Below are 27,818 nucleotides of genomic sequence, written 5' to 3' on the forward strand. Positions count from 1 at the left end.
AAGAGTTATTATAGCATAATAGTATCTTATCAAAGATACTACGTCTTGGGACACCTGGGTGGCTTAGGTGGTTAAGCATTGGACTCTTGATTCCAGCTCAAGTCATGAGATTCGGCATAGTTCATGAGATTGAGCCCCATGTTGGCTCTGCGCTGGGTGTGGAGCCTGCTTGTGATTCTCTCTCTCCCTCTCCCACAAACCCTCCCTAAAAAAAAGATATTATGTTTTTCTGCTTCCTGAAAAGTTTATATAACTATGTTTAGAAAGCACTTTTTATTTTTAAATTATTGTTATTTTTTAAGTAATCCAGTGTGGGGCTTGACCTCATGACCCCAAGATCAAGAGTCACAGACTCTACCAACTGAGCCAGTCAGGCGCCACTGCTCCCTAAAAAATTTGAATAGGTAAGCCTATTCATAAATTAGGTGTGCTTGCTTTCCTGTGATATCATAAAACTAGTATTCAGTGTTTACTAAACTCTGTTCTTACCAAAGTTGAAACTTAATTTTATATCCACATCAACACATAATTCTAGAAAAAATTCAGGACCATATCCTGCTAAACTATGTGTTTATTCCAGTATGCAACTAAAGTAGGTCTTCATTACACTGTAAAGAGCTAATTAGAACAACTGCTCAAAGGCTAAACTGCTTTTCCTTAGTTACCTTGCTAGCAGAGTTGGTGGAAATCAGAGGCAGAATTGTAGAAAACGACTGCCCAACCTCCCAACCTCAAGTATCAGCGGCTTTACACTAAGTCTTTTTGCATGATATTCAGCTATCAATCTCCTCAAACTTCTTGAGCCAGCTGTATTTTCTTTCATTATCTACTTCACTTAAACTCATGTTCTCTTTGCTACCCTTTCCCACCTTCTTACCTTTCACTTAGTTTCTGTAGTTTCACTTTTCTTGTAGTTAGAAATCTCCCTCTCTGTTTAAGGTGTTTCTTCAAATTTATAAGTACTACTTTTCAGAAACACTGCAACATCCTTTTCCTACTGGTGATGATTCCCAGTATAATAACGATTTATTGTACTCCACACACAAGGATGAAGGTAACGATCCAACTATATTAGTAGGCCATGAGTTTGAGTCAGCTTTTTAGCAGTAAAGGATGGACTTTCATTAATGAACCCATATTGTTCTCCCTGGGTGCCTCAGAAAGCCAATGGTATGTATGAGTTGTGTGGCCTGAATTGGTGTATGCAGTTAACCAACCATAAAGGGCCTAACAATCAGAAGAAATGAGACAAATATTTTCTTAAGAAAAAAAGTCCATTATTATTATTTTAGATATCTAACACAAATGACAAGATTGCATTTGTTGTAACATTTATCATATCATAGATATTCAATAAATTGCTAGCATTAATGAGACTAATGTTTACCTTGAAGTATACTGATTTGGATCACAAAATTCACCTCATATTTTTCTAATCCCATCTTTGGTAATCAAAATCATTGACTTCCTAAACTACCCAGTATGGATTAGGAACTCTTACCACATACCTTTATAGCACATTGAACTACTTTCACCACGTTTATTATCCTGCATTGTCATGGTTCAGTTTGCTTTTCAAGCAACTTGAGAATGGGGACTATATCTTCTATGCCTGCAGCTTTAATCTAACCATAGTACTTAGCAAGTATGTGTGTGATTTATGCTGAGTGAATGAATGAATGAATGAATGCATACAAACATATATACAAACAAACATAGAAGCCAAAGCAGCTTTTTCAACAGGGCATCAATCAGTAGTGAATTTAATACATTCATTTTTTTTTTAATAGAAAGGTCACTAGATGTATTAGAGTCTTAAGAGGGTCCTAATACTGGTATTATAGGGGGGAAATCATTGGGAAAAAATCACTTTTATATTTCCAATTGAGCTATTTATTTCGACCCATACTAATTAGGAGATTAGAGAACCAAAATGGCTTTCACAATAAGTGTAAGGAGATGATAAAGTCATCTGAACTAACACAGACCTTACCTTGAGATTCTGTGACTTTCTTTCCCACTCTGAATGATGAATTTCTTACTAAAAGATCAGACAGTTTAGAGGAGCTTTAGTAAAATTTGAAAATCTTAAAGTTCTGCAATTAACCTAGTATTTATAGCCTTGCTTCCTAGAGCATTTTTTCCCTCCATCTGCTGGTTGTTGATATGGTGTAACCCTATATTCAGATTACAGAAACACAGCAAGAATGAGTTTCTCTTTTTTAATATATTGCAACAAAATTCTGGCTTCAAATCTTGGTGTGAGACAGTTATTCTCTCACTAAAAAAATCTCAATGAAAAAAAGTAGGTCAATATTGGTGCTGAATCCATTCTTATGTAAATAAGAGCTCCAAGGTTTAATTCTATAAATAATTTTACATGATGCCACATGACCATTTTCACAGATAAATTATACAGTCATTAAAAGGGCAAAAATATTATTGACATGTTTTATAGAATACATTTTGAATGTAGACTATAAAGTTCTTGGTAGAATCAAAAAAAAAAAAACCTAAAATAAAAACCTAGTTTATTTGCTGAAATGCTTATACATTTACCTTTCCTTAGAAAGCTATTAAATTTTCTGTAAGGAAACAATCCTTCATGTCTTTTAATATTTATAATGTTAAGAGTAATAATAGTCCTTTTTACACGAAGCATCAAAACAATTTTAAAAGCCTGCTTCAGAGGTGCTTGGCTGGGTCAGACGCAACTCTTAATCTTGGGGTCATGAATCTGGACCTCATGTTGGGTGTAGAGATTAGTGAGGTTAAAAAAAAAAAAAGCCTGCTTCAAGCACACTCATATATTCACACATAGTTCCTCTTAGTTTACCACTCTTTGAAATTGTGTTTTTCCTTTTGGTTTAGACTCTTGTAAATAATCAGATGATATATGAATCTATGACAGCTTTTGCCTCTTGACTGTCTATTAAATGGTAAATAACTTAAAAAAATTAAACTACAGTACAATTTAGTCCTCCAGGGTTTTTTTTTGACTTACCAATGTCAAACCACTAAAAAGTAATGTTGACCTCTGAACAGAAAACAAATATTGATTTGTTTATAAAGACTCTATAGCTTATGAACACAAAGAAGGTAGAATTTATGCTTTGAGAAAGATAAGGAAATAAAATTATGTTTTATATGTATATAGATAAATATATACATAATATATGTGATCACATACATAATATAAATATACATATAGTGTCCAGTTAAAAATTGTGATGCACTCAAAATATTAAAAATTGAGGTTATTTTAATAATTATCCCATTTTAGAAATAAAATACACTATAGTAATTTATGACACAGGCAAGTATCAAAAACTAGGCAATTTCTTAATAGAAAATGTTTTTTAAAAGACATGTTTCTCAATTTAATACATAATCTATCACCTTTATAGAGTTGTGACAATGATTTATTATAAACTGTAGAGGGCAAAAAAGGTTTCTGGACAAAGCTTTTGTTACACTTAAATTAGCCAGGTAAACTGGGGCATGAAGGATAAATAAATGTGTGGCAGGTGGGGTGGAGGTTGGGGAGAGGATGGATGTCATAGTTTTATATGTCTCTTGAAATAGCTCTCTATTGTACATCTTCTAAGTGCATTCACCTAAAATATTAATACCCTGAATTCATATAGCACATTTAACAGAGAATTTAACGTGGCTCACAAATAAACGACCTTTTCTTGAGGGAGGGGTGATTATTAACCATCATATTAATTTTTCCTCATACTTTTGTCAATTTGAACAAAGTGCAAGGGGTACATTTCTAAGGTTTGGCCTTTTTTCTTACACACTTGTAACAATTTGAACCATTATACTGAAGTAGGTTTTAACTCTCCATAGTATACTCAAATTTTAAAAAAGGACTTCATCTTTTTATTTCAGTACAAATCAAACTTAGATGTTGCAAGAAGAGGATGAGGAACTCTTGAGAAACTTCATCCAGATTCCTCAGTTGTTTACATTTTGCCCCCTTTGCTTGTCATCTAAATATCTATCTAATTTCTTCTTTTGAGAGAAAACTGGTAATTGTGCCAATTTACCTTTAAAAACTTCAGTAAGTTTCCTCAAGACATACCTATTCTCTTACACAGCCACAATGCAATTTTTGAGATCAAGAAAGTTAATATATCTAATCCACAGTTCATATTCAATTTTTGACAACTGTCCCATAATGTCCTTTTAGCATTTTATACTTGTTTTTTTAAACCCGTGGACCATGATCTAATCCATTATCACACATTATGTTTAGTTGTTAGTTTACTTAAAAATGGAACTTTTCTCTGTCTTTCCTTGTCTTTCTTGATCTTGACATTTTTGAAGAATGCAGGCCTGTTATTTTGTTTAGTGTTCCTCATTTTTAGTTCGCCCGATATTTCCTCTTGATTACCCTTAGGATATGCATCTTGATGGGAATATTACAGATGCAATGCCTTTTCCTTTTCAAGCACATCATATCAGGAAGCATATGAAATATCACTTTAATCCAATACTGGTGGTGTTAACTTTGATCAGTTTGTTAATGTGATGTCCACCAGTTTTTCCACTGTCAAATTACTAAGTTTTCTTTATAATTAAGAAGGAATTTATGGGAAAATATTTTGAAACTATTTTATATAAAATTTAACCATTAATTTTGGTGTCTACTCATGATTTTCTAACACCATTATCCCTTGTCTTAGTTGGCATAAAGATGAGCTTTCTCTTCTCTCTCATTTATTTATTTATTTATTTATTCACTTATATTAGTATGGGCTGATAGATCCTTATTTTATTCAAGGTGTTATATAATTCATTACTATCGTTATTTATTTTGATGTTCAACTTGTTCCAGATTTGGCCAGTGAGTGTTTCTTCAAGCTGACTCTATTCCAAATATTTTTGCAAGTAAATTTTCCTTAAAAGACTTCCACCTTTCACTCTCTCTCTAAATAAATAAAGTGTTCTTCCACTATTTTTTTTCAAAGCAGAAAGTTACTATACTGTCAAATTCAAAAAATTCTAGGAGAAGAACATGCTAAGGATATGATACTGATGATTACTAAATTAAGTGATGACAATAACTGTGTTCTATTTTGGAAAAGCTATTTCTTCTTTTACTGTTATTTTCTTAGAGTTGTAATGTATGTAATTTTTTAAAGTACAAAATAATATGTGCATGATTTTAGAGTATTTTATCTAGAAACCATAAAGACTAACACTATATAACAACTTTAAAAATCTTTAACACTCTACTGTAAATACTCTAAATTCATACACGTATTACTTTTTAAAATTTTATTTATTTATTTTGAGAGAGAGAGAGCATGAGCAGGGCAGGGGCAGAAAGAGAGGGAGAGAGAGACAATCCCAAGCAGGCTTCACGCCATCAGAGTAGAGCCCATCATGGGGCTCCAACTCATGAACTGTGAGATCATGACCTGAGCAGAAAACAAGAGTTGGGTGCTTAACCGACTGAGCTACGCTGGTGCCCTTTATACACATATTATTTTTAATTAATTAAAAAGATCTAATTAACCTCATCTAGATAAGGAGTTTCTATACAGCAAAGGAAACAATCAACAAAACTAAAAGGCAACCGATGGAATGATAGACGATATTTGCAAATGACATATCAGATAAAGGGTTAGTATCCAAAATCTATAAAGAACTTACCAAATTCAACACCTCAAAAACAAATAATCCAGTGGAGAAGTGGTCTAGGGATGTGAATAGACACTTTTCCAAAGAAGATATCCAGATGCTAGCAGACACATGAAAAGATGCTCAATGTCACTCATCATTGGGGAAATACAAATCAAAACCACAAGGAGATACCACCTCACACGGGTCAGAATTGATAAAATTAACACATTAGGCAACAACAGATGTTGGCCAGGATGCGGAGAAAGGGAAACACTTTTGCACTGCTGGAGGGAATGCAAACTGGTGCAGCCACTCTGGAAAACAGTATGGAGGTTCCTCAAAAAATTAAAAATAGAACTATTCCTATGACCTAGCAATTGCACCACTAAGTATTTATCCGAAGGATATAAAAATGCTAATTTGAAGGGGCACATACACCCCAATGTTTATAGCAGTAGCCAAATTACAGAAAGAGCCTAAACATCCATCAACTGATGAATGGATAAAGAAGATGTGGTGCGCACGCGCGCACACACACACACACACACACACACACACACACTGGAATACTACTTCGCAATCAAAAATAATGAAATCTTGCCATTTGCAACAATGTGTATGGAACTGGAGGGTATTATACTACGTGAAATACATCAGTCAGAGAAATATATCATATGACCTCACTCATATATGAAATTTGAGAAACACAACAGATGAACATAGGGGAAGGGAAGGAAAAATAAGATAAAAACAGAGAGGGAGGCAATCTATAAGAGACTCTTAAATATAGAGAACAAACTAAGGGTTGCTGGAGGTGAGGTGGATGGGGGGATGGGTTAAATGGGTGATGGGCATTAAGGAGTGCACTTTTTTAAAAAAAAATTTTAATGTTTATTTATTTCTGAGACAGAGAGAGACAGAGCACGAGTTGAGGAGGGGCAGAGAGAGAGGGAGACACAGAATCCAAAGCAGGCTCCAGGCTCTGAGCTGTCAGCACAGAGCCCGACATGGGGTCAAACTCAAACTCACAAACCATGAGATTATGACCTGAGCCAAAGTCAGCTGCTCAACCAACTGAGCCACCTGGACGCCTCAAGGAGTGCATTTTTTGGGATGAGCACTGGGTGTCATGTAAGAAATGAATCACTGGGTTCTACTCCTGAAGCCAAGACTACACTGCATGTTAACTAACTTGAATTAAAAAAAATCTAATTAAATGTGGAGTTGTTATAAGATAATCCTGCAAACTAAGACATTTTTCAGATAACACTGGTCCTTCACAAGCACACAGTTGGTTATAAATGTACATCCTCTTTTTCTTTTAAGGGTTAAAAATGTACATAAATAATTTAAGATCATTGAATATATCATCAGAATTACAAGGAAGAATATATTCAGTCCTGTATTTCCCAAACTACGAACTGAGAATCACTTAATATACATGGTACAGATATAGAGTAATACAAAAATCTTTAATACTATATCCATCTTTTGGAAATTCACAATGCACATTAATATTGGGTATGGTAACTTGTTTCACTTAACTTTGTTTAATATAGAATTTCCCAAATTTCAGCACTGAATTTTGAAACTTTTTAGAAGTTCATCCTGAATACCTAGCTGGGATACAGTAATCTTCTCATTTTTCAGAAAAGAACTATCTTTTACAATGTCTCATACATAGCTGATGGCAGATCCAGAACAGAAAATACAAATCTCCTGCTACTAACAGTTCTGTGTCTTGTTATAACATACTGCTTCCTGTATTAACATAAGACCACTTCCAGATCTTTTCAGTTGGAGTCCTCTTTACCAAGAAGTAGTAAGAGAATGTAATTTTGAAAAACATGCTTTGAAGCTCATATTAATGTCTAGGGATTGCTGTCCAAAATATGAGATCAGTGTTGTGGAGTCTAGCTTCTACGACTTAACACATTATGTGAGCTTTCAAAATAAGTAGCTATGGCAATTGCTTATTTGTCTGTCTATATAAATAATGTGAGCCCTTTTTGTATCAAAGACTGGATCACATGCAAAGTTGCAATAGCTATATTAGTAAATACTAGATAAATTCAGCCATTCATTCAGCCTATACTTTACCTTTTAAAAATGGCTTTGCAATAGCTGATTAAACACTAACTAAACAGGATAGTTTCTTAAACTGGTGTCCTGAAGAGCACAGCTCCAAAGATGGGATTTGATATGATGTAAAATAGTGTCAAGGTCAAACAAGTTTGGGAAATGTTGGGTTTATAGAAGTTTTTCCCTCCAGGACTACTCAGAAGCCTTTATATGATAAAGGGCATTGTGAATTTTTAAGAGAGAAAAATATGAAGAATGTGTGTGTGTGTGTGTGTGTGTGTCTGTGTGTGTGACTTTAATTCCCCAAATTTACTTGACAACTGATATTTTCTCCCCACTTTGATGATAAAGCTTTTAGAAGATTGTTGTATAAAATACCAGTTTGGGAAATACTGATTTGATTTAAAAAGGAATGAGCTGGAGACAAATCAGAGCTAGGTTTACTGTTTGTTCATTTATAGTAAGTTTTTAGTCCTGAGAAGTCTTTTATGCCCACTCCCCAAAAAGGTATTAATATGCTTTCTGTTCAAAGTCCTGCTTCTGGGCCACTCTCTAATATCTGTTTATTGTTTATTGCATCTCATTCTGCCCAGCATCTGCCTCGTTTAGTTGCAATTCTTACTTATTCCTATCTCTTCCTGCACGTCAGATTTTTAAATTAAAAAAAAATTTTAATGTTTATTTTTGAGAGAGAGAGAGTCAAAGCGTGAATGGGGGAGGGGCAGAGAGAGGGAGACACAGAATCTGAAGCAGGCTCCAGGCTCTGACCTGTCAGCTCAGAGCCTGACATAGGGCTGGAACCTACAGACCACTAGATCATGACCTGAGCCGAAGTTGGACTCTCTGACTGAGTCACCCAGGTGCCCCCCCTGCACTTCAGATTCGATTCTCAGCATTGGGTTTCCAGATTATGGCCTTACCCTCCTCAGCACAGATTCTGGGTATCTGCCTTCATACTTGGTAGTTCTCCCTGGCTAAGTAAAACAAACAAACAAACAAACAACAACAACAACAAAAACACACAAAAAAACTCATGAAAAAGTTTGCAAGCTAATCTTTTTATCATCAAGAGGACAAACAAAAACTACACAGCTAATCCTTAGCACATCTTTGTTTTAATTTTATTAGCTGAGAATTGTGATGTAATCTGTTAGTTCTTCTACTTTATGATATTTTTTCATTGAGGAAAGAGGAACCAAATGAAACTTTTTCATTATACATATGGTGCTTTACTTGAAAGTCAGTCACCTGTGTACATGCTTTAATTCATTCAATGCTTTCCTTTCAGAGTTTTATTTTTACACAGAAGTCTTAAAGGGTGAACTAGCTTCTTCTACATTGAGAGAATATGGCTTCCTGAATGTAAAAGCTGACTTTTTGTTAGAGATGCTCTATACCAAATTGACATATGATAAAATTAACTTCTCCTGATGAACATAATTTTATAATGCTGATTCTAGATACTATTTTATTTTTTAATAAATTAGCAGAGTTCACTCAAAATTAGGAAATAAAAACTAATTGCACCTTATTGGGGTTAGATTTCAAAATTAGCAGATTAGTATACTTCTAAATGCAAGGTAAATAATGGTGGGGGCCAAAATCCACGATGAGTCACAAAATTTTAAATGAACAATGATTATGTGTGCATTTTTAACTGGAAAGGAAAGCATTATGTTTAATATTTGAATCTTTTTAAACAGTATTTTAATGCCAGCTTAAAAAATGATTGTGCAGACTTTCAGATACCTTTTAAAATATCAGCAATATGAAACAGTGGGCATCCTGTAATTCTAGCATGTGGAATCAGAATGTTTCCAAGGTTTCAAAGTAAATATCAGCAATGCAGCAAACTCTACCTCGATTTTCAATATCTAGGTCACATGGACCACTTTGAATACTGTGAATAGGAAAAAAAAAAAAAACAAGCAGGAAGATTTCTGTAGAGCTACCAAGAATTCATAACATTCAGATTATGACAAAAAACATATCATGGTTTTTAAAGTAATAATTCCTATATAATATAGAGAATAGTGCCTTAAAATGAATATCTGATCTATTATGTAAACTAAATAAACCTTTGAAGAGTATTATATTCTTAAATAAATATCTTTTGTTTTTACTGCTCCCTCAGATGTGTGTGTGTGTGTGTGTGTGTGTGTGTGTCCATCTGAATAGTCAGGAACAGAGAAGAATACTGAAAATAAATGTATTGTTAACTAAAAAGCACATGCAATTTAGGAAAAGTCCGGCCATAATTAGCAGTAATCAGAAATTCTAACTTCCATTTACAATAAAGGCAAATAGGTATGGTAATAATGATATCTGAAAGCGCAATCTTTTTATTTATATGAAAGAGATATAGAAGGTTGACAATATATTTTAATTATGAAAAGTGTACAGTGGTTTTGTAATTTCTCTTCTCCATAAACATATAGTTGCAGATATTTGGAGCCTAGAATTGTCTTTACTGTAATTTTATTATTTTCCTTGAAATCTACTGAATTTATTAATTATGAATTTAAAATTTCTCCTTGTCCCTTTCTCAAGTTATTATGTGAAACACAGAAAGTGAAGATGGGAGACTCTAACTCAGCTACCACTTACAATTTTTATACATATATAGTTCTTTTCATGAGAGACAGAAATGAAAGCAACTTGACTGAGTGCATTTTTCTTAATCTATTTGATAACACTAGAGGGAAATCACATATGCATCAGCGCAACAATTAAGATGGGAAATGCTGAAAAACTACATTTAAATGAGTAGGATTTATAGAGATAGAGTTTTAATAAAGATATTATTTATATTACAAAGACTTGGTTATAATCAATGTATATTATTTAACAATACTAAGCCTTGCAAGTATCTTTTAATGAAGCACATCAAGGAGCTGCTTAAGACTGCCAGGAAGCAGAAAAAACACTGTTTACATGTAACATACCATTAGTTAGCTGGAGTTCTCTTTAAGGCCTCAAAATTTTCATACAGATACTGGCTAGAGGATTTGGATTAAAGAATTTACTATAGTTACAGAGATATTTCAGAGGTGGTTTAAAAATGGGTCGATAGTCCTAATATGAAAACCCACAGTGAATATACTCAGCAGGAAAAAACTGAGAGCTTTTCTCCTAAGGTCAAGAATAAGACAAGGATGTCCACTCTCACCACTTCTTTTCAACATAATAGTGGAAGTCGTAGCTTCAGCAATCAGACAACAAAAAGAAATAAAAGGAATCCAAATTGGTAAGGAACAAGTCAAATTTTCACTATTTGCAGATGACATGGTATTATATATAGAAACTCCACCAAAAACTACTAGAACTGATAAATGAATTCAGTAAAGCCTCAGGATACAAAATCAATGTACAGAGATCTGTTGCATTTCCATATATTAATAATGAAGCAGCAGGAAGAGAGATTAAGAAAACAATCCCATTTACAGTTGTACCAAAAGTAATAAAGTTTCTAGGAATAAACTTAACTAAGGAGGTGATAGACTTGTACTCTGAAAACATTAATATATTGATGAAAGAAACTGAAGACACAATGAAATGGAAAGACATTTCATGCTCAAAGATTTAAAGAACAAATGTTGTTAAAATGTCTATACTACCCAAAGCAATCTACAGATTCAATGCAATTCCTATCAAAATGCCAAATATAGCATTTTTCACAGACCTAGAACAAACAATCCTAAAGTCTATATGGAACCACAAAAAATCCTGAACAGCCAAAGCATCTTGAAAAAGCAAAGCCAAGCTGGAGACATCACAATTCCAGACTTCAAGTTATATTACAAAACTATAGTAATCAGAACAGTATGGTACTAGTACAAAAGTAGACACACAGACCAAGAGAACAGAATAGAAAATCCAGAAATAAACCCACAATTATATGGCCAATTCATCTTCAACAAAGCAGGAAAAGATATCCAATGGGAAAAAGACAGTTTCTTCAATAAATGGTGCTGGGAAAACTGGACAACTGCATGCACAAGAATGAAACTGGAACACTTTCTTACACCAGACACAAAAATAAACTTAAAATGGATTAAATACCTCAGTGTGATACCTGAAACCATAAAAATCCTAGAAGAGAGGACAGGCAGTAATCTCTCTGACATTGACCGTAGCAACATTTTTCTAGATATGTCTCCTGAGGCAAGGGAAATAAATACAAGCAAAAATAAACTATTGGGACTATGTCAAAATAAAACGCTTCTGTACAGTGAAGGAAACAATTAACAAAACTAAAGGGCAACCTACTGAATGGGGGAAGATATTTGGAAATGACATATATGATAAAGGGTTAGCATCCTAAATATATAAAGAGCTAATACAACCCAACACCCAAAAACACAAATGATCCATTTGAAAAATGGGCTGAACATATGAACAGATATTTCTCCAAAGAAGACTACAGATGGCCCACAGACACATGAAAAGATGCTCAACATCACTCAGCATCAGGGAAATGAAAATCAAAACCACAAGGAGATACCACCACATACCTGTCAGAATGGCTGAAATCAAAAAATGCAAACAAAATGTGTTGGCAAGGATGTGGAGAAAAAGGAACCCACTTGCACAGTTGGTGGGAATGCAAACAGTGGGAAGCCATTGTGGAAAACAGTATGGAGGTTTCTCAAAAAGTTAAAAATAGAACTATCCTATGATTCAGTAATCACACTACTGGACATCTATCCCCCAAATACAAATGCACTAATTCAAAGGGATACATGCACTCCTATGTTTATAGCAGCATTATTTATAATAGCCGAATTATGGAAGCAGCCCAAGTGTCCACTGATAGATGAATGGATAAAGAAGACATGGTGTGTATACACACACACACACACACACACACACACACACACACACACACAATGGGATATTATTTGGCCATAAAAAAGAATGAAATCTTAGCATTGGCAACAACCTGGAGGGAGCTAGAGAGTATTATGCTAAGTACAATAAGTAGTCAGAGAAAGACAAATGCCATATGATTTCCCTCACATGTGGAATTTAAGAAACAAAACAAACAAGCAAAAGAAAAAGTGAGAGAGAGAAACCAAGAAACAGACTCTTGACTACAGAGAACAAACTGATGGTTATCAAAGGGGAGGTTGGGGGGGAGGAGGAGTGGAATAGGTGATGGGGATTAAAGGAGTGCACTTGCTGCGATGAGCACTGGGTGATGTATGGAAGTGTTGTATACCTGAAACTGATATAACACTGAATGTCAATTAAACTTAAATTAAAATAAAAACTTAATAAAAAAAATAAAAATAAAAATGGTCCCGGGGCGCATGGGTGGCTCAGTCGGTTAAGTGACCAACTCTGACTCAGGTCATGATCTCGCAGTTTGTGGGTTCGAGCCCTGCGTCGGGCTCTGTGCTGACTGCTCAGAGCCTGGAACGTGTTTCAGATTCTGCATCTCCTTCTCCCTCTTCCCCTCCCCTGCTTGCACTCTGTCTGTCTCCCTCTCAAAAATAAATAAACATTACCAAAAAAAATAATAATAAAAACAAAAGGTCCCATAGGACAAAGAAAAAAGGGAAAGAATGAACATTATATATTTTATCTCATTTTAGTTATCACTGCCAACCTATAAAATAGTTATTTTCATCCTCATATCTGTCAACTTACTGCAAATAAAAGATTATAAGCTTCTAGAAGTTAATGGTTGGTTTAAGACAAATTTAGTGCTATTCCATGCAAAATCACATTTATATTCAATGATAAGGTATCGAGTGATAGATGGAAACACTACTAGAGTAGTTAGAGATTCAATTACTTCTGAAGAAAGTCACTTTTGGTCAGGGGAATTTTATGCTAAATATATATAAAACATATATATTTTATGATATAATAATATATAAATATGTATATATTTATATATAACATATATATTTTATAATATATAAATATATAATAATACATATATTTTGCTTTCAGTAGGAGAAAGTAACTTGTTTCTAGATGATTGTATTTTGTTAAATATTAACCCATTTATTTATTTAAGAATATACTATTTACACCAGTATTTCAATAAATAGTTTTATTACTATATCTTGGGCTTATACCACTTTTATGTAAGTAGTATAAGAATCACAGTTAATTGTAGGAGAACCTAGTCTGTTAGTTGATGTTGCTATAAGTTAAATTTTAGAGAGTGATCTTTAAAAATAATTTTCTTAATGTTTATTTATTTTTGAGAGAGAGAGGGACAGTGAGCAAGTGGGGGAAGGGTAGAGAGAGAAGGAGACACAGAATATGAAGCAGGCTTCAGGCTCTGAGTTGTTAGCCCAGCGCCTGTGGGCGGGGCTTGAGCCCACGAACTGTGAGATCATGACCTGAGTGTAAGTCAGACACTTAACCAACTGAGCCACCCAGATGCCCCAAAATGATCTTTTTAAAATGACACTTTATCTGGTCGTTTTTTTGACTAGAAATTTTCAAGGCATTCTAAAGATGGTAAAATCATACATGGTTTTACTTCTTTTAAGACCTACTAAAATGATAGTACAGGAATAAAAAATAAATAACACCATAATGGCTGGGCCATCAACAGATGAGAGATTTTGAAAAATTAATGTGAGCTAGAAAACAGAGAAAAAAACTGCAGCCAAGGGGCACAGGAAACCACAGCCTAGCAGACATAGAGTGATAAATGTTTATTTATTTTTGAGAGAGAGAGCACAAGGAGGGGAGGGGCAGAGAGAAAAGGAGACAGAGGATCCAAAAGTGGGCTCTCCACTGACAGCAAAGAGCCCAATGTGAATCAAACCCACAAACCGTGAGATCATGACTTGAGCTGAAGTTGGATGCTTAACTGACTGAGCCACCCAGACACTCCAAAAAAAGGGAAGTTTAAAAGGACTTCCAGGTAATATCCTCAGGGACAGCGAGCAGACATCAGATCCACAAAATAGTAATAATGACAATAATTATAATAATAATTATAATAGCAAATACATATAAGACTTACTCAATTCCAGATTTTATTCCCAGGGTTTTATGTTTATCAGCTCATTTACTCAGGGTTTTATGTTTATCAGCTCAGCTCAGAACTCTGAGATAGGTGTACTATCATTATCTCCATTTCAGGTTAAGGCAGAGACACAGAATTTAAAGTTGCTTAAGATCACAGACTTAAGCGTGGGAGACTGGGATTCAAACTCAGTCTGGCTCCAGAATCTACCCTTTTCAACTTAAAATAAATAAAAATAAACAAAAACTCCAGAGAATATGAAAGACTCAGAAAATAAAACAAAATTTTATATTTCAACCTTCCTACAAATCTCTTTTTGGGGGGTTTTGTTTTAGAATGAAGAGCACTGCAAATGGAAACAGATTTGAAAAGAAACAGAAAGTATCATAAGAAAGATGATCATTAGATGTTCAGCTACGTAGTCCTTCACAGAATGACAGATATTACAGAAAGAAAGAAGAAAAACAATAAAGAAGGAAGGGAGGAAATTACTAAAGAAATAATGCAAGATAACTTTCTAGGAATGAAACTCCTTAGATGAAAATGCTCACTGAGTTCAACAGTAAAATATGGACAGAAAAAAGCCAAGACACATCATCAGGAATTGAAAAGCACCAAGGAAAACCAAGATGGGGCCTGAAAGTTGCCCGAGGGAAAACGAGCTGCAGGCTGAGGCTGGTGTTAATGAATTTTAGAAAACTTTCCAAGCTCAGGGAGAAAATGATTAGTGCTCTAGCATTCCAGAGAAACTAGAATTCAGATGGAAGCAGTTAGGCAGCAAGTGCTTCTCTTCAGCATATTCTTTAAAGGTGGTGCCTTTTCTACAAGTTTAACACAATGATTGTTGAGACTTTTATAAAAGGAAGTTAGTAGAAGAGGCACAAAATGTCAGTTTTTATATAGCATCTCATGTGGACCAGGCAGTCAAAACTGTGGCACTTAAAAAAAATGTTTATTTATTTTTAATAGACAAGCAGGGGGAGTGGCAGAGTGACAGGGAGACAAGAGGATCTGAACTGGGCTCTGCACTGACAGCACAGAGCCTGATGCGGGGCTCGAATTCACGAACCATGAGACCATGACCTGAGCAGAAGTCGGACGCTTAACTGACTGGGCCACCCAGGCACCCAAAACGTGGCACCTTTTAATGTGTTTTCTTCCTTTCGATACTGATGCACACACACCCACCTCTCCCCTTTCCCCCAGTGAGGCCGGTCCCCAGGCCTGTACCTTCTGATGTTAGGACCTGGATACACCTCTAATGAGAATAAAATAAACAACATTTCAAATATGTGAAAGTTCAAAAAATTTATCATTCAAATATTTTTCATTGAAAGTTGCTGAGGGATATGCTTCATTAAAGGAAGATGTACAATGAAATAGAGAAAAATGGGGGTTGTCTGTCATCATGCCAATGGGAAGAACAGGAAGGAGAAGCCCAAGGATGACAGCTATGTAGCCAGAGGATGTAATAAGGCTCCAGAAGAGCATTTCCAAGGGAAAAGAATAAAACCAGAGAGAGAGATCACAGCATGTTATATATAATGGAGAGTCAGAAAGAATCGGGGATATGATAAAGAAAAATAATGTACGAAAAACAAAAGCAAATGAAAAATTTTAAGAAAATTGAAAAATTGCCTAAGTCAGGACATATAACCAAAGAAGACTATTTGGGACTATAATCAATCACTAACTAAAATGATTCTGTTATCAGGCACTGTTTTAGCTATCGGGAATATAGTGAGGGAGCAAACAACAAACAAAAATATCAAACAAAAATATCAAACAAATTAGCTGAAGTAGATGGTATTCCTTGCCTTCTTGAAGCTATAGTCAAGAATGGGGAGAATGAAAAGTTAAATGAGGTAAGATATATCATTTGTTTAACAATAAGTGCTATGAAGAAAAACATAACAGGCAAAGTACAGTAAGAATCTCACACAGAGGGGCACCTGGGTAGTTCAGCTGGTTAAGCATTTGAATTTGGCTCAGGTCATGATCTCATGGTTTGTGAGTTTAAGACCCACATTGGGCTGTCTGCTGTCAGCACAGAGCCTGCTCCGGATTCTCTGTCCCTCCTCTCTCTGTCCCTCCCCTCTTCTCTCTCTCTCTCTCAAAATAAATAAACTTAAAAAAAAAAGAATTCCAGGTAGGGGAGATGCTATTTCCAATAAGATGTCCAGGAATGGCCCTACTGACTGGCTGCCAGTTGGTTTGAGTATTTAAGGAAGAGAAGGATCAGACAGTGCAGTCATCTGGGTAATGGATGTTCAGGTGGAGGACACAGCAAATGCAAAGAGCCTTTCCACACAATAATGTAAATACTTGATTTTGGTTATAAAATAGATATAAATGGCATCAATTTTAGAGATACAAAAGTGAAAGAACTGAGGACGGAATCACAGAGAAGGTGGGTGCACTAACGTCCTTGTCTGACAACAGGGGACAATCCCAAAGCAGCATCTATGGTTAAAGGTACTGGTTTATTATCCACAGTTACAACAGAGAAATCAAAGAAAGATAAAACTAACTGAGGAACAAAAGAGAAAAGGTAGAGGTAGGGTAGAGTGAGTGAGTGAATGTATAATGCCTCTTTTATTTATGTGTATGATAATAGATGATACCTAAAAGTGACAAATAAAAAATCTGAGGTGAAAGCAAATGACATTGACCTGAATAAATGAAGATATCAGAAGGAAAAGTGGAAAGAGAGGTGAGGCATAAGTGAGAGAAGTTGGATCACAGAACTGTTGATTTTAACCATGTGCACAAATTTGATTTAAACCACCCCCCCACCCCCCCTGCCACACACACACACACACACACACACACACACACACACACACACCCTTTGGAGGTCTCCCATTACTTGTAGGATTAATATCGAAATCCGAAACAAGGCCTCCGGGGGCCCTTCCTCTCTCACCAGCCTCACCTCTTTCTCCCTCCCCCACACTCTCTGCTCTAGCCACACCTCCCTTCAGTTTCCTGAGCAGGCAAGGCCCTCTAAGCTTCTGAAGCCTCTGTCTATGCTATTCCCTCCATCTGAAATGTTTCTGGCCCAATATTCCCACTCCTGGACTGACTTACCCATCCGGTCTAGTAGGTACAAGAGCCTAGGGCTCACAATAATACTCTTAGGGGTCCACAAAAAAGCTTTCTTCTAAAATAAGGGGAAAAAAACCCTTTTAGGTCAAAGAAAATATTTTAATATACAATATTAACGTACTTCTCTCTATACCAGTATAAATGCAAATCTCAATTTTTAATATTGTTTATGGAGGAAGGGACCCACAAAAGCAAAAGTGTCTAGGGCCCACCAAAATCATTGTGTGGCCCCCTTGGTCTCCAATTCCCCAATTCTACTGCCGGCGTGAATCTTCTCATCCCTTAGCTCCCAGCTGAAACACTCCTTCTTCAGGGAGTCTGCCTGATTCTCCAGGCAACATGCGGTCCCTATGTATATTCTCCCATCGCTTTGTAATATGGAAACAAACTAAATAATTGTGTAAATTTACATTTAATGAAATCAGGAACTGTGTCTACCTCGTTTACTGCTATATATTCTCAGAACCAAGCCTTGTATTCACTGATATGAGACTCTGAAGGACTCAGAATTTTCTACTGTGGTTCTCTCAAGTCCTTGTTCACTTTTCTGATCCTAGATTTACTACTGATTAGTCTCTGATTGACTCAGTTTCTTCATTTTAAAAATAGGAATAGGAACCCATGGGGGAGGGGAAGGAAAAAAAAAAAAAAGAGGTTAGAGTGGGAGAGAGCCAAAGCATAAGAGACTGTTAAAAACTGAGAACAAACTGAGGGTTGATGGGGGGTGGGAGGGAGGGGAGGGTGGGTGATGGGTATTGAGGAGGGCACCTTTTGGGATGAGCACTGGGTGTTGTATGGAAACCAATTTGTCAATAAATTTCATATATATATATATAAAAATAATAATAAAAAAAAAATTAAAAAAATTAAAAGCAGTTAAGATAAAAAAAATAGGAATAATAATGGGAGTTATGAGTTAGAATAGTGCCTGACACACAGTAATAACATTCTTCATGTTATCAGATAATTACTCCTACACTACCATTTTTAAAATTACTATTATCATCATCATTATTATTTCATACACTGGGTGAATTAGGTAAATATTTTGTTTTGTTAATTTCCTCCCTTTTACTATCTCTTATGTAAATATGTTTTTAAAAGTTGTGGATGCCATTTTAACAACTTAACTCACAGGTTTTAGGAAAAGAGCAAATAGCTGTAAAGACAGAGGAGAACTGAAGTTTTGGTAACTGAAAATACACAATTATCCATGAAATCAAGACTTCGGGGCTTTCAAAATATCCACACCCACCAACTCATAATTTTACATAAGATCAGGCTAGAAGAATACTTTAGCAAAGTATAGTAAATCAGAATTCTCTCAAACACAAATTTCCAAGAAAATCTAATAAAAATGAGAGGTTGAATTTATTATCTTAAAAAAATCTTACCTATTTCCCTCAAATAGATGCTCTGCAGAGTTGAAAACAATTTTCAATAGTGATATTACTTTCTTAGAGTTATAATTTTTTATACATAATTCCTTCTGCAGGTAAATAAAAATACATACCCCAAAGCAGTAAAAATAAAATAAAGCAACAGTAACTGAAAAGCCTACCAAGGGTTTTCATTTTGGTAAACATTTATCTCACCATCTAAGCTTCAGACTCCTGATATGACCCTCGGGATAATATGACAGACTCAGGTTTGATTCCCTCTGGTATTTCAACCAATACTGTGTACAACCTGAGGACCGTTTTTTTGAGGATAAATGACTGGCTAGGAAGACTAAAGTCCCGAGGCTTTGCCTGGGGCCTATAATCTCACCTAATCATTATTCACAATCCCCCAGAAAAGCCTCGAGCTAAAATTGTGATTGCTATTTAGAACTAAACTTGCAAAGTCATTTTTGAAAATCTTTTCTTCTTTTGTGATTTCATTTTTTTGTTTAATTCATGACCACCTTTAGATATCAACTATAGCAAGCATTAAAACCTAGAGCAATAGTCCATCTGTTTTGAGTGTTGCTTTCTTTACTAATTTATAAAAAGATATTTTAATAGCAAAAATGCCTAAGGACTACATTGCGTAATACATGCAACTAAAAATGTAAAGTCCTTAAAGGGGATATGAAAAGCAGTGATAATGGAGAAGAGTTCTGTAAATTTAGAATTTTGTAATACAGTTCTCATAAGCCATTTTCAATTTGAAAAGCCAAAATAATTTTTATAAATGCAAAGATGAATTGAAGGATGCAATATCCTCTGAAAATCAGGGAATAAGCTAGAGTCAAGCCATACCACAAATTTCTTTAACTAACCTTTCACTTTTTTTTTTTTTTTACTTAGGATGTAAAAAATACTTCTTGCTATCTATCCTGCCAAAATGTTCCACTCTTGCTTATTTCTAGGATTGGCCATTGCAATCCTCTCTCTGTTCTTTCACTAATTCTACTTTATTTAATAGTGACATATAATTTCTTACTGATGATAACACTTAAGAGTCTCCTCTCTTAAAAACAGCAATTAAGAGTGAGGGCTGTTAAGTCTCAGACTGCCTAGACTAGAGTCAGATTCCTTATCTCTATAAAGGGGATAATAATAGTTGTTACTTCAAAGAATATTGTGAAGATAAGTGAGACAAATGACTTAAAGTATTTAGTAGATTGTCTGGTACATAATAAGTACTCATAAATGTTAGTTATTGTTAATAATGAAAACTTTTTAGAACCTTTTCTTTACTTCTTAAAGGTCTCCTGAGAAAACAAAACACATTTGCTTGACTTTGGACAAACTTGAGTTAAACTCTTTTTTCTTTTGTTTTCTCCTTTATAAAATGAAATAATCTGACAATATTAACCCAAAGGTCTTTCTTAACTGTAAAAACTTACATAATTTTATTTAGCTATGGCTAAGGTTCAGACTTATTTTCCTTTTCTGTTTTTAATGTGCATGGACAATTCTTTTTCTGGTTGAGACTAACTTTTCTTCTTTGATTAAGAACTACATCTGATGATATTCTGTACCCCTACTAGCCCTAGGAATCATGGGGTATTTTCCCAATTTCCTATGATGAAGTACCATATTCACAATCAAACTCTACAGAAGCCCCTAAGAAGGTATTGCTTTCTTCTGAACTGATACTTTAAAAGTGAATCAGATATTAATTACATGTAATATGTAAAATTTTGTGTTCTACATAATCCAAGGATTAAACAAAAAATTGTTACGTTTTTGGAGAGGCATATGTAAAGTTTTATTCAAAACTGTTAACTTATATGGCAAAAATGAAGTACACAAAATAAAAACAAAACATCATATCCAAACATTAAAAAATGAAAAAATAAGAAAACATAATTGTATCACATGTGATTTGTAGTGTTGATAGTCTTAATATGATTCTTCATTCTTATCAATAAAGAAAAAGCCTCAAAGACCACCAAGAATAATTTAGAATGGGGCATAAGTGACATAGGCATGAAAGAAATATAAAAGACAAATAACAATATGCAAAGATATACATTTTACTAGTAATCAAATAAATGAAAATTAGAATGCCATATACTTTTCTCATTTCAGATTTATTTAAATTGAATACCAATGGCATTGGTTAATACCAATGGCAAAATTACAGAGAAAGTGGCACTCTGATGCACTGTTGGTGGAAATGCAAATTGGTAGAGCCTTTCCATATATTTCCCCTTTGATCTCCCAATTCCATTTAAAAGAATATACCATAAGCTAGCATTTTCCAAAGTGTTCAGTGGGATGTTGATATGTTCTGATGTTATTTTGTGTGTGTGTATGTAAAAGTCTAAATTTAATTTTAAATGTAAATGTATACAATGGCATTCAAAAACTTTTCTTTCCCTTTTTTTTAAATAAAATTTATTTTTCAGAGAAATTTTAGGCTCACAGCAAAACTGAGTGTTAAGTATAGCAATTTCCCATATTGTCCCCTGCCTCCATACACCACAGTTTCTCCATCCTGTAGACACATGTTATCTTAAGAAAACATTCTATAGTCAAATAAGTTTGATTTCTCAGACCTTTGTTACTACTATACATAGGTATTCTCCAAGATGGTGAACAGTGGTTCTTTATGTTATAGGCCATGGAATCCTCTTATCAGAGAGCATGCTTACGAACTAAGAGTCTGCAACACTTACTTTTTTGGAAACTGTCCTAAAAAATCACTAGACACAAATGCAAACATGTATGTACAAGAATGTTCACTGAAGTCATATTTAACACAGGAAAAAACCTGGAAAGATTCCATATACTCAATAATTAGAAAGTGGTTACATAATTTATGTTATGTTCTTAAACTGGAATATTATATAACCATTAATAATGGAAATGCAGATGATATTTACTGACATTACACATAAGGCAATAAGTTGCTAAGTAAAGAAGCAATCTAGCCAAAGAACATTTATATCCTATTGTTACCAATCCTAATCATAATATTATATGGATACATATATTATACATTGTATACAAATATATCAATGAATTCAGAAAGACATACAACAAAATATAAAGAGTAGTTATCACAAGGTGATAGATTACTATACTTTTCTGTTTGTCTTATCTTTTTTTCTTAATGAACATCTATTAATTTTATAATAGAAATATTTTTTAAAGGCAATGTGTTTATATGTCTTAACTGTTTGGAGACACCTGGCATTTTATTCTTTAGGTGTCAGATGCTTTTCATATTTAAAAAAAATTAAGTTCACAGTCAAGAAAACTATAATTATATAAAGAATTCATACAGAAAAAACACAATTCCTACCTTCTGGAGAGAAACTGATAAAAACATAACAAGTGCTGTGAGAGCCAGCAGCGTAATGGAGGCAGTAAATCTCTAGATGCTCTATGCCTTTATGAGTCCCTATAAGGGAGTACCTCTTCTCTCTGTAACACAAATAACATAAACACACAAATTTATTTAAAGGAGCAGCTGAATGAAAATCATCCTTAAGTATAGCTTGGAGCTATACAGGCTGCCTGTTTCCAGGTGTGATCTCACAGGTAAACAGTTAGAAATATTACCACTTAGTCTCTTTATGACCTTGGAAAAGTTACTTATCTTCTCCAAGCCTCAGTTTCCTCATCTGTAAATGGGGATAAGGATATAACCAACTATAAAGATTAATATTCGTAAAGTATTCATAACAGTGCCAGATACTGTTGCTACATACGTGGTTTCTACAAATAAATACCTGAGTGGGATTGATTGTATTAATAGAGACCCTCCACAGAGCACATTACTATTAGTGATATTTTACTTCTGTTAACATCTCAAGTAATTCTCATCTCAATCCTGTAAAGTATTGTTATTATTACAAGCTAGCCCTCAGCTTGCATACCAGAAACTTGATTTTATCAACTCCCTAAACTGATACAAACAAACTCACAAACAACTGATCAATTTAAAAGAGAACCCCTTCCCTCTCCACCCCCTCCCCAAATGATATCCATTGAATAAAATACTATGTACTAATATCTGGTGTATGTAAGTACTGAACCACTTAGACATTATCTGATTAGTATAAAATTAAAGCAAGGAGAATTAAAAACTCATATTGGACCTTTCATTAAGCCATAGTTGTATGATATGCTTTTCTATAGTGTTACTGTAGAAACATTGGTAGGAAAACCAATTTCCCCGTATTCTTGGTATGATACCTTGAGAAGGCACGGCATCACCAATGAAGTATTCTTGCCAAGAAAATTCAATCTGAATCTAATAATAAAAGAAATTTTTAGAAAAAAATCTAAATTAAAGGACATGTTGCAAACATTGGCCCAGACTTAAAAAATATCAGTGACATGACACAAAGAGGCTGGGAATTTTTTTTAGATTAAAGGAGATTAAGTGGATATGACAAGTGAATAAAATGCATGATCCTTAATTGGATCTTGGATTGGAGAAAAAAAGACAGCTATAATTACTGGACAACTGGGAAATCTAAACTGCAGACTTCAAAAATCTCTATCGGTTAATAAATTTAAAATTAACTTAGGTGGTTTGTACCTGCAGATAAAATTATTCATTAATTCATTTATATTCACCATGATGTGTTAAATACCTATTCAGTGTGATAGGCCTGAAGATGATAAAAATTCCTGCAAGTAACAAACCCTATAATACAGATATGGCTTAGCCAAAGAAGTCAGGTGAACTCAGTCTGGCAAGTTAGCAAATGAAGGTATGTAGCTAAACTACTTATCTGTTATATTTGAGACTCTGACCATCTTCCTACTGAAGTATTCTTCTTTCTAACGGAGGGGAAAATTTCAGAATGTTAGAGCAGGTCACTGCTGCTTCATGCTGCCTTTAGTAAGGTTCCACAAGAAAGAGAGGCACATCAGGAAGCAGAGAAGGGAAAAAAAAAAGATAGCTTTGCCAAAAGAGCTACTTTCTGTCTGTGACTGAGAATCAGATCATCTGAAGCCTGGCAGGTTGAAAAAGCCAAATTATAAATGTTTTATGATCAACTTTTAATTATTTTTGAATAGGCTATTTTCATGATGTAGAATTTGAAAGGTACAAAGAGGCAGTGAAAATTTCTCTTCCACTCTTGTCCCCAAGACAAGACTGTTTTCCCTCCTCAGAGGCAACCTCTGTTAACAGATTCATGTATTCCTCCAGAAATGTTTAATGCATTGCGAATCTACAGTTGTATTTACAGAAGCAGAGCAAGTTATACACTCTTCTACAGCTTGCTTTCTTCATAGTATGTTTTGTCAATTGATCATCTCGGTACCTATAGAGTTACTTTTATTTTATTTTTAAAATTTTTTAACATTTATTTATTTTTGAAAGAAACAGAGCATGAGTGGGGGAGGGGCATAGAGAGAGGGAGAGACAGAATCTGAAGCAGGCTCCAGGCTCTGAGCTGTGAGCGCAGAGCCTGACGCGGGGTTCAAACCCACGGACCGCGAGATCATGATCTGAGGTGAAGTCAGACACTTAACCGACTGAGCCACCCAGGCGCCCCGCAGATTTTTCTTAAGCAAAGGAAATAAGATACTGGCCACCAGGAGGAAAGGAGCATTGAGATGTCTAAGTGTAGAGTACTGAAGATAATAACTAAGGAATGTACCTGGGAGGATTTTCTTGAAGACTTCTTTGGATTCTAAGCATGCCAGTGTATTGTGGCAGAGCATCTGAAAAGTTATTGAAGCCTCTGCCATGAGAGGGGTGCAAAAGTGGCTAACACTGAGTTGGCAGACATAAAGGAGACTGAGGTTTGAAGAAACAGGGCAAAGAGTACAGGGTCCTTACAACTGGAGACTGTGGCAAGAATTATGGCAGTAGATCCCGTATATGAAGTCCAGAGGCCAAGCAAGAGGAATTATGTCTTGGTGGATGCTGGTACATGGTGCTGAAATGTCAAGGGTCAAGCAATAACTCAGAGGAGACAAGCAAGCAGAGAGAGGGGTATGGAAACCCACACTCATCCATTGATGACAGGATGGTATGAGCCTCCCTGGAACCTGGAGAAGTAGAAGGGAAGGAGAAAATCCTTCTAAACTAAGGGTAAAAATCTTGGTTTAAAGCCTAAATTGATTCAATTTTACTTCAGAAGTAACCAACCAATTGGGGCGCCTGGGTGGCGCAGTCGGTTAAGCGTCCGACTTCAGCCAGGTCACGATCTCGCGGCCCGTGAGTTCGAGCCCCGCGTCGGGCTCTGGGCTGATGGCTCAGAGCCTGGAGCCTGTTTCCGATTCTGTGTCTCCCTCTCTCTCTGCCCCTCCCCCGTTCATGCTCTGTCTCTCTCTGTCCCAAAAATAAATAAACGTTGAAAAAAAAAATTTAAAAAAAAAAAATAAAAAAAGAAGTAACCAACCAACTACCAATTGGTAGGATTAATTCCTTTATCTGTGGAAATGGTCATGGGGACAGTGACATACATGTATTAAGTATAACACATTGTTTGGCCCATGGTTGGTGGACTTAATTTCTCTAAAGTTAAAACTATGTTGCCCAGATTTTGATTTGGAAAATTTGACCATTTTTTTAAATTTTTTTTTTATTTTTTTAATGTTTATTATTTTTGAGAGAGAGAGACAGCAAGCGGGGAAGGAGCAGAGAGAGAGAGAGGGAAACAGAATCTGAAGCAGGCTCTAGGCTCTGAGCTGTCAGTACAGAGCCGGATGTGGGGCTCGAAACCACGAACTACGAGATTATGAACTGAACTGAAGTTGAACGCGTAACCAACCAGAGCCACCCAGGCGCCGCTGGAAAATTTGATCATCGTGTCATATGTCATTAGTATACAAGATTGAGCTCTGTAAAATAAGGCTCCTAGATACTGTTATCAGTCTGATGGAGTAATAAACATCCCCATATGCCATGAAGGAAGCAGGTCTCTGTCATAATAAAAACATTTAAATATAAAATACAAACATAAACAGCACTCCTCTCAAATATACCCTAAGACTGAGGATAAGGATTAGATATAGTTATTCCCCATTTCCCCCAAATAGATATTATCTTTTTTAAAAAAGGTATTTATCTTAAATCTAACAAATGTTAAAAAGAAACTACTTGGTGGATAATAAAAACAATATTGATTTCTGATTAAAGAGGTAGATTGAACATACACATTTAACTACATTCCTTTTTAAAACTATACTAAAATACAATTTAGTATTAAAATTTTTATTCAAAAGCATAAATGAATGAAGAAAAGGAGAGTGAGAGATGAATTACAGTAACAAAAATTTGGAAGCTAGACGACAGAAGGATGGCAGCTGACTGACAGCTGATTCAAACAAGCAATTCATTTTAGGTAGTAGGTAAAGGCAGGAAGCAATTTCATTTGTACTACAGTTTCCACAAAAACTTGGGAACTGGTGGCACCCAAACTTGTGGAAATGAGTTAAGTAAGAGCAAACCTAGTTAGAAATCTATTTAAGAATTAGTCTTTTGCATTGTCTCTCTACCATTCACAACTGAACAAGTACGCCTCCCTCTCTCACCCTGGAAGAAGAGTAAATATTTACTCTTTGAAGTGTATAAAACAGAAGATTCCCAAAACTGGGAAATTTTGAAGAATTCTGGAGGGTAGAGTACTGTATTTAAAACAGAATTGAATGAAATTTTATGTGATAAATATTAAGACTCCCAAGTCCTCTTCTACTAGGTTTGCAGAATGCTAGTAGCCCATCATAAAACTGGAGAGTGGAAGAGTCTCCTTTGGTGAATAAAACTGGAATTTAAAAAAATGGTGCTCAATGAAATGATATTGGAGGTTCCTGAACAAATAAGCATATTCAGATCTAGGGAATCCATAGTCATTAAGCTCCAGTTATGTGTTATCCTGGCATCCCCCTTTCTTACTATCTGAAATATGAACCGGGACAGCCAATGACCGCTAGACATCTGGGGAAAGCTCCTAACATGAAAGATGGAGACTAAAACAAAACCAAACCAAAACCAAAGCCAAAACAAACAGAAAATAGAAAAAGGAAAGAGAATGAAAAAAACAAAACCCTATGTTTAAAGAGATAAGAGAAGAACTGCATCCATGAAACAAAAACACACTGCTTTATTTATTTTTTAAGTTTATTTATTTACTTTGAGAGAGAGTGAGTGAGAGAGACAGCAGGGCAGGGCGGAAGGAGGAGAGAGAGAGAATTCTAAGGAGGCTCCTCACTCTCAGCACAGAGTTCGATGTAGGGCTTGAACCCATGAATCGTGAGATCATGACCTGAGCTGACACTGAAAGCCAGACACTTAACTGGCTGAGCCACCCAGGTGCCCCCAAAACACATTGTTTTAAAAAAAGAAAAGAAAAAAAAATCCTGGAAACAAGAAACTACTGCTGGGAAACAAAATCATGATAGAAAAGGAAGCCTCAACAGAAAGGTTGGAAAATCTCCCAGGAAGTAAAGAGATTAAGAGAAAGAACATAGGAGAGAAAGGATATGAAGATTAGGAGAGCAGTCTAGGATGTTCAACATTCAACTAACAGAAAAAGAGAAAAGAAAATTGAGAAAAAAATCATCAAAGAAATAACTTATGAAAAATTTCC

The 27,818-nt window shown here is 35.1% G+C and overlaps 1 protein-coding gene across 1 annotated transcript in view; it reads right to left on the reverse strand.

Moving 5' to 3' along the window:
- The window catches only part of MBD5 (methyl-CpG binding domain protein 5), a 141,910-nt gene extending 119,245 nt beyond the window's left edge, over nt 1-22,665 (reverse strand). Inside the window, exon 1 of the mRNA XM_047083962.1 lies at nt 22,565-22,665. The gene's annotated coding sequence lies outside the window, so the exon portion shown is untranslated. The remainder of the gene's footprint in view (nt 1-22,564) is intronic.
- Between the last annotated feature and the right edge of the window lie 5,153 nt (nt 22,666-27,818).

Source organism: Lynx rufus, unplaced genomic scaffold (genome assembly GCF_022079265.1).
Source record: "Lynx rufus isolate CCGP_SWC_20201006 ecotype Redwood Valley unplaced genomic scaffold, mLynRuf1.p SCAF_2, whole genome shotgun sequence".
Classification (NCBI taxonomy): Eukaryota; Metazoa; Chordata; class Mammalia; order Carnivora; family Felidae; genus Lynx; species Lynx rufus.